General features: G+C 42.6%; 1 protein-coding gene across 1 annotated transcript in view; it reads left to right on the top strand.

Annotated features, from left to right (window-relative positions):
- Positions 1-987: 987 nt before the first annotated feature.
- Popdc3 (popeye domain cAMP effector 3) overlaps positions 988-18420 on the top strand; it is a 32411-nt gene continuing 14978 nt past the window's right edge. Inside the window, exon 1 of the mRNA XM_075944304.1 lies at positions 988-1207. The gene's annotated coding sequence lies outside the window, so the exon portion shown is untranslated. The remainder of the gene's footprint in view (positions 1208-18420) is intronic.

Here is an 18420-nt window from a genome sequence, read left to right as displayed (position 1 = left end):
ACAAAACAAGAAAAATGTCATTCCTGGAGTCATCAATGCCACCATGGTTATATATATATATGTCAGCAGAAAGGACGCCCCTGAAATCTGAGTAAATTGTGACTCTCATTGTTTGGTTACCATCCTGTCAGGTCCAATGGCTAACTGTGGTGCCTATTCTCATGCCAAAGCATGTGCTGGCCTTCCGGCTCTCTCAGCATAGCAAGGACCTGTTACAGAGTCCCTAGCTGACATCCTGGCTTCTCTCAACTCCCCTACCTCAAACTCCTCCCGCTCATGGGCTTCCCTTCCCTCAGCTCCTCATTCTTATAGAACCCTGCCATTTCGGCCATGCGCCATGCGTTCTTAGCTCTCAGCGTTTGGTTCTTGGTTATCTTTGCTCCCCTGGTCCTCTCTTTTCTTCTGCTCCTGCTCAACCTCCACCCCCCCCAGGCTGGGTTCAGTCGGCTGGCCATGGTCAGTCTACTACTCTCTCTCTCTCTGCTCTGGACTCCTCCAGATGCTCTGGCTGTATTCTCCCTCATATCTACAGTAAAAACCTCCTCAACCATATCTTGGAGAGGTCAAGTCTTTATTTAGTTACAGTCACCACGTGCTTGGTCACCTGAACAAAATAAAAACTTCATAGAGGGAAAAATACATGTGACAATTGCCTTAAATAGCGTGTTTGCCTATTATTTGAGCTCATGTGGCATTTGCGTTTTATTTTTGTATTATGATGACCTATGTCCTTTCCCTGTTTCATTTTTTTAAAACCTATTTACCCACGAATAATCACTGTCCTTTCTCTGTCCTGTACCCACTTCCCTCTGGTGGTTTATCTTCTCTTTGCCGGGGTGCAGCGGGGTAAGAAGGTGGACAGTGGCTTTCTGTGCTGGTGCTCAGCTCCGTCACTCTCTACCTAGGATGACCCGCAGCGGGTCTTTGCCAACTTAGGGCCTCGCGAGTCCTGCACGCTGGTGGCGCCCGCTGGCTGCCCGCGTGCCTCGGAGCGCGCGCCCGAGCCCGTCCCCGCCGCAGGGAGCGGTTTGGATCGGCTGTGCCCGGCGCGGGCAGGCGCGGGAGGACGCGGCCGGGACCCAGGCGCGGGCGGACGGGCGGCGAGGAGTGCCCGGCTCTGGCTTCGGGCCCTCAGGGCCACCGGGCCCTGCCCGCTTGGCCGGAAAGTTCTGCGGGCGCCATCGGGAGCGGCGCGAGCGCCGGGAAGGTAAGCAGAGCGAGAGGCGTGTGCAGGAGCGGCCGCCGGGCAACTTTGCGGGGCTGCGGGGAACGGGAACGCGCAGAGGGCGAGAACCCCCCCCCCCCGTGCGCGTCCCCTCTGAGCACGCCCTGGGGCCGGGTGCGCGCCCCGCGGCTCGCACCTCCCGCCGGGGTCCGCGGCAGAGCCAGCGGTCCGCCCCTCAAGCGCAGCAGCTCTCTAAATCTGTCCCGGGGCCCTCGACACCTGTCTCCTCAAGGGAAAAGATTTCGAGGGGTTCTGGCTGGCGTCGGTTTCATCGTGGGCGAGTTGTGGCCAGCCGCTCTTGACTTTCCCCGGACTAAGGGCCTGACTGTGCAGTTAGGGTCAGGGACAGCTGGACTCTGACAGCTCTCTGTATTTGGGGGTCCACTAGGCAGAGAAAAAACAAAATCTGTAAGTCCCGGATGACCTCTCCAAGGTCGGTTACAGCGGTTAAGCTTTGAGAGTCGTTATTTTAGGAAAAGATCAAAAGCGCAATATCAAAATGCAGAACACAGATTGAGGGGGAAAGTTTTAGTACGTAATATTTGGGAAAAGTTTTTTTTTTAAATTTGTTAGTAGTGAAAAGATAAAATTTAATAAATTACTGACAGTAGATTTAGGATCCCACGTTTGAAGGAAAATCGAATCAAAACAAAACTCCCTATCTCCCTGTGCACTAAGTTCTTTTGAGCTGCATGCCTGCAAAGTGCAATTAAACTTTATGACCGCCTTGAAAAAAAATGGTGCCTATTGCTGTTAAGTTTAGTGGCTATTTTGTTTCCTTGCTCGTTTTTAATTCTAAAATCTATTGTATGAAAATATCTATTCGGTGCACATCTAGTAACTTGGTGTTGTCCTTTGTGGAAGTAAAACCAAGCAAAAAAGAATCAGAGATATTGGATCTCAGTTTCTCCATTTGCAAAATAAAGGGATTAGTTGATACCAGTTCCCAAATAATCTGAGGTTCTTCTGTCCAAAAAAAAAAAAAATCTGCGTTTGGTCTTCAAATTGACATCTACAAAAGGAATGATTTGCTGTCAAAACTTCATAGTTAAATGAGAGGCTATTGATAGTTAATCTTATTAATCCAGTTAGTCTCTCAAAATAGCTGAATCATTGTGTAGCCTGTGCTTGAGAATTGTTTCAGTCTGTACTATTAAATACAAAAAAGACCCAAGAGTCTGAGATCCCAGAGTGCAAACGGCAAGATCCACAGAGAATACAGCTACAGCATCCATGCCTGTTCTTTCTGAAAGTCGACAGTGCAGACCAGGAGAATTAGGAAGCGTTAGCCAGGAAGCCTAACAAATAAGGAATAAAGTAGGAAATTTCAAAGCTGCTTTGGAAAATGTCTTTGATGGGTATGCAAGCCTGCTAACTGCAGTTGAGCTGGCTTTTTGTAACTAGACTGGTCAGCTAGGGTGACGAGTGATATCGAGTTTGAATTTACCTCTAGAATAGGGGAGCATATTGAATCACTATTACATTTTTAAAGGAACGGGACTTTCCCCCTTTTATCTAAGTATAGAAAATATGTTAAAGTAAAAGTTATTATCGATATTACCTAAAATAAATGATCAAAAGTTGATGGGTTACATCCCCTGCAGTATGTAGACTCCTCCTCCAGCGTAGAGATTCCAGGATTAATTCACATGGACCTACAATGACTGCTGAGTTGTCACTTTCTGTCCTTTAGCAGAAATAACCCCTGGGGACTGTCACCCTGAAAGTGACCAGGATAGGACTACCAAGGAATGGGGGTGTGATGAGCAACACCCTGAGCGTATAGAAGAGTCTCTGGATCTGTGTACTGATACTCTGAATTCAAACAGAAGAGTTGATTTTTTTCTAAGTTGACTGGAATAAGAAAGGGCAGGCAAAGGCTCACCTCTGTGTATGCTGGTTGGTGATGGCATTGCCTGAGATCTTGAGACTTGCAGCTGTATCTTGAGATTCTGACCTAACAAATAGATGAGCTCATCGCCAGAGGGGGTCACTGTTGGCATTATTGGGAGGTGGGTGGGGAATGGTAGGAGATGGGCGCAGTGGGAGGAAGTGTCACTGGTGTGACCTTCGTGGCTGCATCTTGTCCTGGTGTCTTCCTTTGCATCCTTGTTGCCAGGATACGGACTGCTTTGCCATGCCACGCCCACTGTCACGCCTAACACTTCTGAAAACACGAGCCCAAATACACTGTTTCTCTTTTCAAGTTGTTCTCTTAGGTTATTTCTTTATTTTTTTGTCACACCTACATAGAAGGAACTCAAAGAATTCTGAAGTTTGAGATACTTGTAGTTTTGAACATCTAGACAAGGGACCCGGATTGCAGGAACACTTAGATGGTGGAGCTGCTGCTGCTTCGGGAGGCTGCTGTTGGTGAGATCTGATGCCCACACAGAGCGGGACAGACAACCCGTGGTTGGTGGTTTGTCTTTCTCCAAAGGTGCTTGTCTCACATGGAAGAAAATGCAGGCTAAATAATGAGTTCGGTTTTGCTTTTGACTTTACATCTTGGTTGTGGAAATCTTGATATTTGTTGAATCTGGGTAATGACTATGTGGGGGACTAGGTTTGATACATCCTGTTTTCTCTGTCTTTCCCTCCAGCGCTGGGAACTGAACCCAGGGCCTTTCACATTCTAGGCAAGCTCTTTACCATGTCAGCCCCTATTTTATCTGTATAAATTGTTCATCCAGGAGCAGGAGATTTAACTGGCTCCATTAATGAAGTCCCTGCCATGTAAGGATGAGGGCTTGAGTTCAGGTCCCCAGCCTATGAAAGGGCCATCTGTAGCCCTGCTATGGGCGCTAGTGGGGACTGGCAGGTCCCTGAGCTTCCTGACCAGTCAGTCTGGCCATTAGAGCTCCAGGTCCAGTGTCAGGTCATGTTTTAAAAACTAAGATGGAGAACAATGGAGGAACACAATTGATGAGGGACTCTAATCTCTATGTATGCACACTCGGACAAACATGCATACATACATTGATCATATAACACAATATTTAAAAATTATTTAACAAAAAATGGATTTGAAAAAAGAGACATTTACTATAAAAGGAGACTGTGCTTTCATTTCCTGGGCACCCAGACCCAAATACTCACACAAAAACTATATTAATTACAATACTGTTTGTCCAACAGTTCAGGTGTATTTCTAGCTAGCTTTTACATCTTAAATTAACCTATTTCATTATTTCATATTTTACCATAAGGCTTGTGGTTTTTTACCTCACATCTTGTTTTCTTGGGCAGCTACATGGCATCTGTGTGACTCTACCTTTTTTCTCCCTGCATTCAGTTTAGTTTTCCCACCTAGCTATATTCTGCCCTGCCATAGGCCAAAGCAGCTTCTTTATTAACCAATGGTAATAAAACACATTCATAGCATACAGAGGGGAATCCCACATCAATTTACTAACTCAGCATTTCAATTCAAATCATATAGGGATTTAAAGATATATTTCAGTTTTTTGAGTATAGATTAACTTTCCTTATATATAGGGAATCTGAGGTCAGGAAAGGCATCTGAGTGATCATTGGCTTTTTTAGTTCTGATTGTTGTGCTAATGCATTTTGATTATCTTTAAAAATTATTTTTATGTTTCATAGAGTTTATGAGTATTTGTCTGCATGTATATATGTATGAACACCACATGCATGCTTGTTGCCCATGGAGGTCAGAAAAGGATACGGATCCTCTGGAACTGAAGTTGTGAACCACCATGTGAGTGTTGGAAACTGAACCTTGGGTCCTCTGCAAGAGCAACAAGTGCTCTTAACTGCTAAGCCATCTCTTCACACCCTGAGGTTTTTTTTTCCAATGTAAAATCACCTTACTATTTTCTACATAGTATAAAGAATGCAAAGTTCTGCTATTGTATCATAAAAAGTGAAAGAAAGATTCCTGTCATGGAGGAGTCTGCACCGTTACCATGGAGTAAAAGTTATCCTATGCGTCTTACAGTGCATTCATACAAATTATACTCATAGAAGACAGAAAACACTTTTAATTTTTAAAAAATAGTGTTTTTAAACAAACACGAGGCCACTAGTCTGAGTCCTGTTGTTCTGTGTTGGTTCTGTAACAAACTCAGCCAAATGGAAACCCGATTTACAAGGATGATATTAGTAATGAATGGCCAGGTTTCAATCAGCGACAAGAAACTGAGCTTCAACCACCCATAGGCAGCCAACTCAAACCTTCGTACAAATGGCAGACACCTCCCTGTAGTCAGGATGGGGGGTTAGTGCTTTGTGCTCCTGTTTGGCTTTTTAAAGGTCTGTGACTGGTGCTGTGTGGCGGTCCTCCAAGTCCTTTTGGTTTTCAGTGCTGCCTGATTGACCAAGTCTCTCTGCCCCACCTCTCTCAATTTGTCTAAAATTTTTCTTCTTGTAAGATAATAATAGACATGTTTCATGGTGCTTTGAATGAAAATGGCCCCCACGTTGGGCGCCATTTGTAGTAATAAGGAGCGGCGGGGCTGCATCCCCGGCACCCAGCCGCCCCCACGGCTAGCTTTACCCGAAATAATTACACAGACACTGTATTCTTTTAAACACTGCTTGGCTCATTTCTACCTAGCATCTTCTAGGCCAACTCTCCCACCTGGACTAGCCCATTTCTTATCATCTGTATAGCACCAGTCTTACCGGGAAGATTCTAGCCTAAGTCCATCCTGGGTCGGAGCTTCATAGCGTGCGTCTTCCCTGGAGCAGGTAGCATGGCGTCTCTCCTGCGTCTGCTCCGGAGAGGAGAGCTGTCGAGTCTGACCTCACTTCCTCTTCCTCCCAGCGTTCTGTTCTGTTTACTCCACCCACCTAAGGGTGGGCCTATCAAATGGGCCTAGCAGTTTCTTTATTGCTTAGCCAATAAAATCAACAGATTGATATATGACACTCCCACATCACTTCCCCTTTTTCTGTTTAAACAAAAAAAGGAAGGCTTTAACCTTAACATAGCAAAATTACATATAACAAAACAGTTTTCAAGTAAAAATTACAATAATCTTTATCATAACTAAGGAAAACTATAACTATAACTAACTATTCTTAACTCCATCAAAGATTCCAGAAAGATACAATACTACATAAGCAAACAAGAAAAAAGCAACTTTCAAAACTCTAGAAATGACAGAGACATCTCGCTGCCTGGACAGTCACCCAAAGTTCCTCTGTACCGTTGGGGCATCCATCTTCAGCCTTCAGGCCCATGGTATCCAGAAGACATTTCCATAAAGCAGGAAAATTCAAAGTCAGTTCAGTCACTATCTGTTGTGTCCTGCAGAATGTCTCGCAGACTCTTTCATGAATCAGGAACCCCGAAAGATCATCTCACCTTAGGCAAGGTCAGTAGTCCTCTCTCTGCGGGTTCTCTGTGTCCAGTTTATGCATCAGTCCAGGCAAGAGCAGTTTCTTGTCCAAATGGCTATCAAACTCCATAAGGTGCCTCTTCGATGCCCATCTTCCTCTTGAAGTACATTGGTGCTGCCAGGAGCAGAGTGTCTCATTGTCATGAAAAGTCCTAAGTTATTAAAATATTTTAAATGCCATACATTTTAAAAATGAACTACACAATCACAATACCTTAATCAAGATCAGAAATACATATACATATAACAAAATTGACCTTAAATCTCTATCAATAAAGCAAAATCTATACTAATGCAAATTATTCATATCTATATCATATCCCCCTTTAAATGTAAAAGAACATTTATAAACAATATTTTGGGAACATGGGCGCAGTTTTTTCTCTCCAAACTGCTTCCTGCTGAATGGGGGCATCGTTAATTAGGTCTTTCATGGTATAACCTGTTTGCTAGTTTCATCTCAGTTGGCAGTTGAGCAAAGCAATTTTCTGAAGATGTTCACAGCAAACCTTCAGGAGGACGTGGTCCATCATACCAAATCGGAATAGAAGAAATGAACAGGGTCTCATCCTCTGTGAAAACAAAAGAAGACTCTCTCCAAAGCATCATATCCTTAGACCCAAATTCTGAAATCATACCCTCATGATATCCGTTCTGGTTCCACTTGGCAGCCCATATAATGAAATGTCTCTCTGTACTTAGCTCCTTCACAGTCAAAAATTTTAAAGAAAACACAATATACATAATCCAGACTCTCTGTGAATTTTCCATTTTTTACGTGGCTTATTTTACTTTATTTCTTTTAATCTCTTAACTATCTGTACTCTGTCTCTTTAAAGACTTTACCTCTTTTTTTTAAATCATCAACTTTATTCTCTATATTCTTTTTCTTCTCTCTCTCTCTCAAGCCTACGTACATTCATCCAACAGTGTGACTCATTTAGTGGTCTGAATCTGTCCTATTGTGAATCTGCAATTTTTTACTATCCAGTAGCACTTTTGATTTGCGTCTTTAAATCACTAGGCGCTTAAGAATCTAAGCTGTGGCATTCCTAGGTTAACTTTTTGCTTTTTGAGCTGTAGACCAGGCTGTCTTTGAACTCTCAGAGATCCGCCTGTATCTGCCTTCTAGGCACTGGGATTAAAGGCGTGTGCTACCACACCTTGAAGTCACAGAGGTTTACTTTAAGAATTTTATTAGGAGGTGTGGCCTTGTTGGAGGAAGTGTGTCACTGGGGGTCGGCTTTGAGATTTCAGAAGCCCAAATCAGGCCCAGTGTCGCTCTCTCTGCTGTCTGCCAATCCAGATGTAGAACTCCCAGCTACCTCTCCAGCACCATGTCTGCCTGCGTGCTGCTGTGCTGAAAATGGACTAAACCTTTGAACTTGTAAGCCAGCCCCAATTACATGCTTTCCTTTATAAGTGATGGCTTGCTCATGGTGTCTCTTCACAGCAATAGAACACTAAGACAGAAGTTGGTACCAGGGAGTGGGGTTGATAAGTCAGACCATGCTTTTGGTTTGAAGGAATATGGGATATTTTGGAAGAATTTGAACTAGAAAAGCAATTGGACATTTTTAGATGGAAAGGAATGGGTCATTCTAGTAGGAACATAGAAGACAACAGTGTTGAGGGTATTTGAACTGTGAAGGCCTGGATCAAGAGGTTTCAGAGAAGAATATAAGTAAGACCATTCTTGTGAGATTTTGGTGAAGAATGTGGCTGCTTTTTGCCCCTGTCTGAAAAGTCTGTCTGAGGCTAAATTAAAAGAGTTTTGGATTAATTACGTTTGCAGAGGAAATTTCAAACAATCTATTGTTGACTGTATTGTGTGGTTATTAGTGGCTGGTCTTATATAGAGAAATCTATAATGAAAAGGAGCAAGATGAGCAAGTAAAAATACAAAATGTACACTTGGAAGACAATAGGAACACAAGGAAATAAAAGCAGATAGTAGAAAAGCCTGATGCTAAGTGGAATAAAGGAAGCAGTTGCCTCAGAGCAAGATCCCACCCAGCTAAATTTCCAACTTGTAAAAAAGAATTAAAGAGAAGCTTAGAACCAAGTGTGGTGGGGCCCACCTTTAATCCCAGAACTCAGGAAGGCATAGGCTGGCAGACCTCTGAGTTCCAGGTCAGCTTGGTCTGAAGAGCAAGTTCCAGGATAGCCAAGCTTTGGAGGTGAAGGAAACCATCAAACCATAAAGTTGGTGAAAATGTATTTGAATGAAGGGGCTGTGTTCTATCCCTAGTGGTGTGGGAGGTCCTTTTGTCTATGTGTTGCTTTTGTTGGTTAATGAATAAAGAACTGTGTTGGTCTATAGCATGGGAGAAGGAAAGGGGAGTCAAGAGAAACGATGGAGCCACTGCCAGAGTCAGACATGGTGAAACGTTGCCGGTAAGCCACTGCCATGTGGCAATACAAAGATTAATAGAAATGGGTTAAATTAATATGTAAGAGTTAGCCAATAAGAAGCTAGAGCTAATGGGCCAAGCTTTGATTTAATTAATACATTTTCTGTGTGATTATTTGGGGTCTAAGCTAGGCTGACAGCCAGGAACCAACAAGCAGCAGCCTTCTTCCAACACCCTAGCAAACAGCAGAGCTTCAGCCACATGGTTTTGGCTTTGGAGTTAAAGATCTAAGAAATTGGTTATGGAATCTCCCTCCATGACTGAGGATAGCCTCTGAGGCCAGACGTATGTCAGGGGTGTCCCTGCATGGAGGCCTAGAGAAGCCATGTGTGAAACTGTGAAGATGAAGCCCAGATTGCCTGGGAGACCCCAAGATGTTGGAGATGCCAGAGTCATGGGATACCTGCTGAAGAAAGCTGCTAATAGGAAGTGAACCAACCTGAGAGAGACAAGTGTGTTGCAATCAAAAAGCTGGAAGGAGTTGGAGATCTGAAAAGTCCTTTGACATCAGACATGGAGATACAGAGTTTGGAGTTTGCCCATCTGGTTTTTGGTTTTGCTTTGATCCTCATTATGCTCTTTCCTCCCTTTTGGAATGGTAATGTATATCCTTTGCCATTATATGTTAGAAGTATGTGATCTGCTTTTTAATTTTGATTTTATAGGAAGTAATAGTAAAGAGATTTCCTTGAGTCTCAGAAACTTTGAACTATGGACTTTAAACATTGTTGAGACTTTGATAAACCAGGGAGACCTTCAAAGTTGGACTAAATGCATTTTTGCATTATAATATGTCTACAAGCCTAGGAGTACAGGGAGTGGAATGTGGTGGTTTAAATGAAAATGGCCCGCAAAGGGAGTGGCACTATTAGGAGGTGTGGTTTTGTTGGAGTAGGGTGTGGCACTGTTGGAGGAAGCCAGGCCCAATGTCACTTTTTCTTCCTGCTGCCTGCCAATCCAGATGTAGAACTCTCAGCTACTTCTCCAACACCATGTTTGCCTGCATATCACTATGCTTCCCACCATGATAATGTTGTGCCCAAATTGAGACCCCCAGAGAAACCACCACCGGAATCCAGTCAAGTCCAGAATGCAAAAAAAAAGGTTTATTCAGTTCACATGCACATAATCCAGCTAGCTTGGACTATATAGCAAATGAAAAGGGGTGAGGGATAAAAAGAGAAAAGAAGAGGGGAGAAAGGGGAGAGAAGATGGAAGCAGAAAAGAGAGATTAATGTTTCAATGTCCTGAGTGGTAACAGGTCCTTCTCAATTAAATAAGAAATGCATCTCCAGATCAGATTGTGTATGTGTGGCTCCCTGCTATTAAAAAGTAAGCTTTCTTGTCTGTTATGTGGTTGTGAAGTCTTAAGTCAATGTCACAGTTCCCCCATTGGAATTGATTTGCTTTTTCTGCATAGAGTCCTGATGTTTCCTTTCTATTCTTGAGGTTTAGTAATTCAACTGACCAACGTCATGGTTAATTTCTGTATCAATTTCTCACAGAACTTGCTGTGTTCTCTTTATTGCCATATTTATTGTTCTTAATCTTGGGGTGATCTTTCCATTATTAATATATTTCCCTATATTTTGTAATTCTTTACTTTGAACATCAATAATACTTACATTATCCTAACTTTGCTTTCCATATCAGTTATGCTGTTTAATTTTTTCTTGTTCTTTTCTACATTCACTATGATTGTCTCAATGATTTAAAGATGTAACTCATTCAGAAATGAAAATGAAGTAGGTCTGGAGAGATGGCTCCATGGTTAAGGAAGCTTATTGCCGAGTGAGTTCAGTCCCAGGTATCAGGCGAGGCTTGGAAGGAAAGAACTGACTGCTCAAATGTTTTCTCTGGCCTCACACACCTACTGTAGCACATGCATTAAGCCCCAAATAAAGTGTAATAAAAGACATAGCAATAGGTAATGAATGAGGACGTTAGGATTCTGACATGACCAAGGGCCAGGGTCCTACATTGGGGTAACATCTGCTGGTGTCCAACCTTGATGGGTTCATACGTTCCAAGGTAGGGGCATGTGGATTAGTTCAGTAGAAAAAAACAGAGATACAAAATAAATATACAGAGACACAGAGTCTCTGTCGGGAGGGCAACCCAGTGAATACTGAACCTGCCCATGCTTATTTCTCACCCTCTGACTTAGTCAAGGTTGACGGATCCACTGCTGGGGGCTCTGTTTGAAACTAAGGAAAATAATTACCTCTCCCTCTTTCCCACGGTGTTTTTATGACTGTGAAGATTCTGGCATAGAGTTCTTTGGGACAGATGTTAGTTGTCACTACTTACTAGAGTCTCCTCTACTCAGGAGAGGATGATGTTGAAGCTCAAGGTCTAATACCTGTAATGCTATGTTTGTTATATTGATTGTGTTATAATTGTCCTGAAAGCCCTAGTACATGAACAACGACACTTTTCTTCTGTTACAAAAGGAAACTGGGCTTCTACAGAAATAAAATACTTTAAGATTTTTATCTTATAGAATCTAAGCTTTGTTTTCTGTCTTTTGTGCTCATTTCAAAGTTGAAATGCCATCTTAGCAATTAATGGCAGCATACACTAGTGCTCTGTCTTTGACCTGTTCTTGGTCAGATAGGCAAGGAGGAGTTAGTATAAAAATTCTGATTTCTCTGTCAAAGCCATTCCTGCCAAAGGGATTTTTGGGAAATAAGAAAGCTAAGCATAGAAGGATGTAAATGTAGCCATTCTTGTCTGGATTTATTGACTTGATAGGGCCGCGTGCAGCAGTAAGCTATGAGGAGGTAAACTGGATGGGTCTGGCCTTCGGCAGTATGGTTTTTCAGCATTGTCTCTGGACAGGATGTGTAAAAATATCACTTAACTAGCGTTTCAGCACCAGTGGAGTCTCACAGAATCTGGATTTCTGGCTGCTTTGGATAAACCAGATGATCTGCCAACCCTAAGTTCCTTCACTGGGGTCAGCTGGAGCTAAGGAGGGTGCCCTTTCAGATATGGTGCGTGCCAGCCAAGAGCTGTCTCTTTACATACCCAGATTCACTCATATGCATTGGCTGCATAGTTGCTGAAGGAACCGTATTATATCCCCTAATGAACATATATATCTATCAGCATTTCTTTCTTCAGTCAAGTTTATTGAAAATAATTTTTTCATACAATTCATTCTGATCTTGGTTTCCCCTACCCCAGCTCCTCTCAGCTCCTCCCCACTTTCCCACCCACCCAAAGCCACACCCTTTCTTCCTTTCTCATTAGAATATGAACAGGCATCTAAAATAATAATAAGAAACTAAGATAAAGTAAAATAAAGACAAACCAGAATAAAACAAAACAAACAAACAAGCAGAGGAAAAAAAAGAGCCAAACCAAAAACACATAAAAACACTGAGACACACACAGTCACACACAGAAAACCCATAGCGATAAAATCAGAAGCCATAATATATAAGCAAAAGATCTGTCAGAACAACAACAACTCTCAAAAGCAAAGCATCATGAGACAAACAGAACAACTCCAAAAATACCTCTGAGTTTGTGCTGGCCATCTACCGCTGGGCATGGGGTCCCTTAGGTGTGGGTTGTGTACCAGTGAGACTGTGCTGGGGAGAACTAACCAGTCCTCAATTCAAGAGTCAGCTGAGGCCCAGAGAAAAGGCATGACAGTGAGGACTAGTTCCCGTCCTTTTGTGCTCCTGTCCTTTTATATCTAGACGTCTTGTGTCCTGCCTCCTTTGATTACAACCTCTGACTCAAAATAAAGGATGTAATTTTCATATAAATGTATGCAGACAGCCAATACCAGGCATTGATTTCTGTATAAACAAAAAAGTCTAATAAAAGAAATAGTTGACTACCAAGTACTAATATTCATCTGAAATTTTGTGAAGGAAATGGGGAGAAGCCTCGCAATGTGAGGACCAATTTTAGGTGCCCAGCACTCACACAAAAAGCTGGGCTCCATTATGTGTCTCTGTTATCCTGGTGCTGAGGATCTGGACAAGGGTGGATCCCTGAAGTCTGATGACCAGCCAGTCCAGATGAACTAATGAGCTATAGGGTCAGTGAGAGACCCTGTCTCAAAAAATAAGGTGGGCCAGTGTGGGTGTGCATGCCTTTAGTTCCCAGTGCTCTGGAGGAAGAAGCAGGAAAATCTCTGAGTTTGAGGCCACCCTGGTTTATAGAGTGAGTTCTGGGCCATCCAGAACAACATAGTGAGGCTCTATCACAAAGAAACAGAAGAAAACAAAATAAAGGGGCTGGAAAATGGCTTAGTGGTTAAGAATTCTTGTTCTTGCAGAGACCCCAGACTGGATTCCTAACTCATAGTACCCATAACTTCAGTTCAGGGGGTCTGACATCTTCTTGACTCCTTGAGCACCAGGAACACATGAGCAAAACACTCATACACATAAAATAAACTAAAGGAAGATGTTGTGCCACTGCAGAAGACTCCCAATGTCAGCCTCTGGCCCCCACGTGCATACACACACACACACACTCACACACGCACGCACACACACGCACACACACACACACACGCATGTGCACTCTTCACATACATACCACACACGCACACATACACCAAAAGAAAGAGGAAAAACAATTCATTCGCTGAGCCATTATAAGTTAATAACATAAATTTAAATTAATAGAAGATTTCTATTTTATTTATTATGGCTGTTATTTAATTATCTAAGAAAACTACCTTTTCCAAGTTGGATGAGGTTCAGTAACAGTCACACTTCTCTGGCCCAGAGTCTAACTCACTTTGATAACTCTACTTTGAAAGTTAATTTCAGAAAATGTGATAGTAGAAGGACTGTGATTCTGGAAAATTGGGGAAAAGTCACAGGAATAAGATTCACATATTTCCCCTATGCATCCCTGCTCAATTGTTGGCTACTAATGAATTGGAGGGGGGGCGGAGTCATTGAGTTCGTTTGTGTGAGGAACTTACCAGGCTCCAATGATCATTCCAAACAAATGACCCGGAGACCACAACACCAAACCGAAAGTGAGGACTCGTGCCCTGGTCTTTTTGTTGGAAGAAAGGGACTTGGGAGGGGGATAAGAGAATGTGGGGGAGTAATCAAAATGCACGATATATACATGGATGAAGGTATCATAGAAGAAACAATTAATTCAAAGGGGTTTTTGTTTTTGTTTGGTTGGTTGGCTTTGGTTTTTTTGACACAAGCTTTCTCTGTAGCTTTGGAGCCTGTCCTGGAACTAGCTCTTATAGACCAGGCTAGCCTCAAACTCACAGAGCTCTGCCTGCCTCTGCCTCCAGAGTGCTGGGATTAAAGGCGTGCACCACCACTGCTGGCTCTAAAAAGTTTGTTTTTAAACATAAAAAAAACACCATGGAACTGGGTCATAAATTAAACATGGTTAAAGCTACAGTTTATCATAGCAAGCATTTTGAGTAGACTTTAATATCCGTCGTTAAGATGTGTAGTATTATTCACATGGCAAGGGAGGTGGGCATGCTGCTAACATGCTTTCATAGACCAGCTTGATAAAAGGACGAATAGTTCTGGTTATTGTTTAATAAATACTGTTACAAAATAGCAGTGAACTTTTCAGTTTTGTGTAACTTGTCTCTAAACTCGAGTCTCTGAGCAAAGGAGAGTCTTTATGATAGGCATAAGAATTTGAGTGTTTCTCTTAGGCGTGGCTCACCTGGTGACTGTGGCCTGGGGGACAGAGCCACACAAAGTTTGGCTCTGCAAACCTTACCTGCTGGTGCTGTTTAGACATTGCTGTCCTCCGACAGCACGTCCTGTCTTAGGCAGCAGCTACTTAAAAATCCCTATGTAACTACTGACTCTAGAAGAATAAGTATTACTTGTACACAAGTCTTGATTATGTAAATGCCCTTGTAATTTAGAAACTAGGTCTACACAGTGTCAACATTTGAATTTCAGTAAAATGCCAGCTCTGTGAGGGAAGGAATTTGAATTATTGCATATATTGATTTGCTGGTTATTTGAGAGTTAAGGCTATGATGCATGTTTTGAACATATGCATCGCTCAAATACAACTGACATATTAAGGAAGAACTTGAGCATATGCAACCCTCCTGCTTTCTTCTGGATGATTTATTACACAAGAAAGTGTTGGTGAATGCATTAGGCTGTGGCTAGGTGCCCTCAGCTATGGAGGCATACACAAAACACCGACACACACGTCTCACATATGAACCACCTACCCTGACTTCCTCACGCATTGCCCTCTGATGTCAGGTTTTGCTCTTCTTTCGTGTGTATGACCTTTCCTATATGAAAATGGGTTCATTCAGCATTCCAAACATGTTTAAACAGCTCGGTTGGAAAGCACCAAATAGAATTTGCTAATGGAAAGTCTTCATATTGAAGAGTAGCTGGAGATAATGAAGCATCTTGAAGAGCCCAGGTGTATGTGGCATCACGGGGGGAGGGATGCAGGGAGAATGGCTGAATCAGAGTTGACAAGAGAAAAGCCTGTGGCTGGAATAGAATGCAGGTCAGAGAGGAGACTCAGGGAAACACAAGTGGAGAGAGTGTGGCGCACAGGGGTGAAGAGAAAGCGCTGGCCACTTCCGAACACCTTCAAAGGAGGTCGGTGCATTCTGCGGGGCTCTCTGAGTTTTAGCCATGGCTGCTTTGAGGTTGCCAAGTGCTGTTGGACTAAACCCAAAAAGCTCCCAGGTGCAGTCTAGATGTCAGTTGAGGAAAGCTTCACATTAGGTTAAAAATGAGTTTCTGATCAGACAGGTGCCTAATCTAGATGTGTGCTTCCCTGGTCTACATTTTAAATGAAAAAGATGCTTCCAGGCCTCATGGGAGATGGAAGATGCATTCCTTCCATGCATTCTCCTACTGCAACCCGCCCCATGCGTGCTACTTTCTGCCCCTCCACCTATTTGGTTTTTACCTCTTTTCTATTTGAGGTTAGGGTACAGAGTGGTCTCTCTACTGGGAAGTCTGCAGTCTTTTTAATAGCCAAAGCCACATTTGTGTATCTTAGTCATTTTACATATATAAAGTGGTGCTACTATTTTTATTAAATTCCTATCCTCTAACAAAGGTAACCACTGGTGAAGGTTTGAGGTGTTACATCCCTTTCCGTTTTCCTCCCTATGGTTCAGGTTGCAATTTTGCATGGTTCAATGATTTTTGTAGGATCACATATGTTGTGTTGTAGCAGAATTGACTCTAGTTGGCTAAAAGTAGACTAGCAGTGGCCTGCCATTAGATAAGGGTACTTGTAGCATTTTCTATACTAAAGGAGCCCAATTGTGACCAAGGCCAAGAATGACTCCACTAATCCAGGCATGTAATGTACGTGTTCAGCTAGAAAAAGAAAAGATTATAGCCAACTAGTTTATCTTCTCAAATCCATCAAAAAGGGGATTCATTTGGTCTGTAGAGGTTACTGGGGACAAGGAAAGAGAGAGAGAGAGAGAGAGAGAGAGAGAGAGAGAGAGAGAGAGAGAGAGAGAGAGAGAGAGAGAGAATACAAATACATTTTGTAATGGTCAGCTTTTCTCCCTTCTCTGGCAAAATAACTATGTGTTATAAGCAAAAAAAGGCAAGGGTTCTCATTTGCAGAATGTAGAAGCCAAACACAAAGAGACAACAGCTGTTCAGTTACGTGGCATGGTGAGGAAGGAGAACTTGTTGTTGTTGTTGTTTTAGTTAATTATTGGATTGAATAATTGAACTGTTGAGTTCACCCTCTCATCCTTTGCGGCTCAAAATCTGTGGTTTCATAACCAGACATTTAAAGTGTTCAAATCTAATCCTGAAGGGTGCAAACAGGGTTTGTCCTAGCGAGTCCAAGTACTCAGATTCAGACCATCCATGGAGTGTTGTGTCAAGGCAAGGGAACGGACACTGGCAGCCACTTGCATAGGCTTGACTCTGGGCTCTATGGGTTGCATATCCTGAGGTAACCTGTTCAAACTCCTCACCTCACAAGAAAACTACTTCAAAAAACTTTTAGAGATTAATTAATATCCTATTTTAATATCCTCAAGTTCTGAGCACACAGTAAGTGCTTAATAAATAAGACATCCTGGTCAATAGCATATAATGGCAAAGAAGGAGGCCCCTGGATCCTGCATTAACTTCTCATTGGTCATCTGTTTTTACAGTAATCTCTATTGGTTAGGGTCGTACACATTGAAGAATTAGAGTTGCTTGTTGTGTGTTCTTATAGACCAGATTTTGACTGCTGGTCTCTGGGTGTGTGTTGAACATCAAATAGTTTTGCCTTATCTATGAGGCTGAGTTTACAAAGGACCGACTGAACTGACAGTCATCCAAGAATTCAAGTCTTGAATGGTATGTGCATATCACAAGATTGGTATACATACACCATGATTCTTCCAGAAGTGCTTTGACAGTGCAGAGGCTTCCTGGTTCTGTGAAGAGTGCTCTGGGAGGCAACTTCTACTACCTCTTGGTGCCTCATTTTCCAGATGCTTCAGAGAAATGATCTTACTCTCCTGACTTAAAAGTAGTGGGGATCGAGTATCCTGTGCCATAAATACTAGTATTACGTTAATGAAAGCCCTAATGTATAGTGACAGTTCTTAACTCTGTGTGGTTAGCTTTCTGTTGATATGTGTGTGTGTTTGTATGTGCCAATATATACCTTATATACACACACACTCCACACATAGTGCTAGATAGTTTTAAGTCATCTAAGAGGAGGGAAACTAAATTAAGAAAATACCTCCATAAGATCTATCTGTGAGACCTTTTCTTAATTAGCGATTAATGAGAAAGGACCCAGCACATTGTGTATGGGGCCATCCCTGGGCTGGTGGTCCTGGGTTCTATAAGAAAGCAGGTTGAGCAAAGCAGGAAGCAGCACTCCTCCATGATCTCTGAATCATGCTTCCAAGTTTCTGCTGTGCTTTAATTCCTGTCCTGACTTCCTTTGATGATGAACTGTGATGTGGAAGTATAAGCCAAATAAACCCCCTTTCTTCTCTAACTAACTATACACATATATATATACATACACACACACACACATACACACACACACACACACACTGTTTTTTAACACACACTTATTATTTTAGTTGCTGTAGGTCAGGAGTCCAGGACCCTCAGCCCACGGCCTCACCGACCTGCAGTCCATAGGGCGAATGCATTTCTTTTCTCATTTGAAATGCGGTCTTACAAACTCTCAGACAACTGGAGGTTTGTGTCTCCCTGTGACTATAGGACTAAGGTCTTAACAACCTTACACGCTGTCTTGTTGATTCAGGTCTTTTATCTCATAGAGACTCTTCAGGTAGATCGCAACCTGGATGCTTGCCTTTCTCTGGTTCCACAGGAGCATAGCTCTGACCCTCACCCCTCCTTTAGTCTTCTAATTGAGTGCCACGTAACAGTCACAAGAGGGACTGTTTGACCAT

Source organism: Microtus pennsylvanicus, chromosome 1 (genome assembly GCF_037038515.1).
Source record: "Microtus pennsylvanicus isolate mMicPen1 chromosome 1, mMicPen1.hap1, whole genome shotgun sequence".
In the NCBI taxonomy this organism is placed as follows: Eukaryota; Metazoa; Chordata; class Mammalia; order Rodentia; family Cricetidae; genus Microtus; species Microtus pennsylvanicus.
This window is presented reverse-complemented; position numbering and strand designations above follow the sequence as displayed.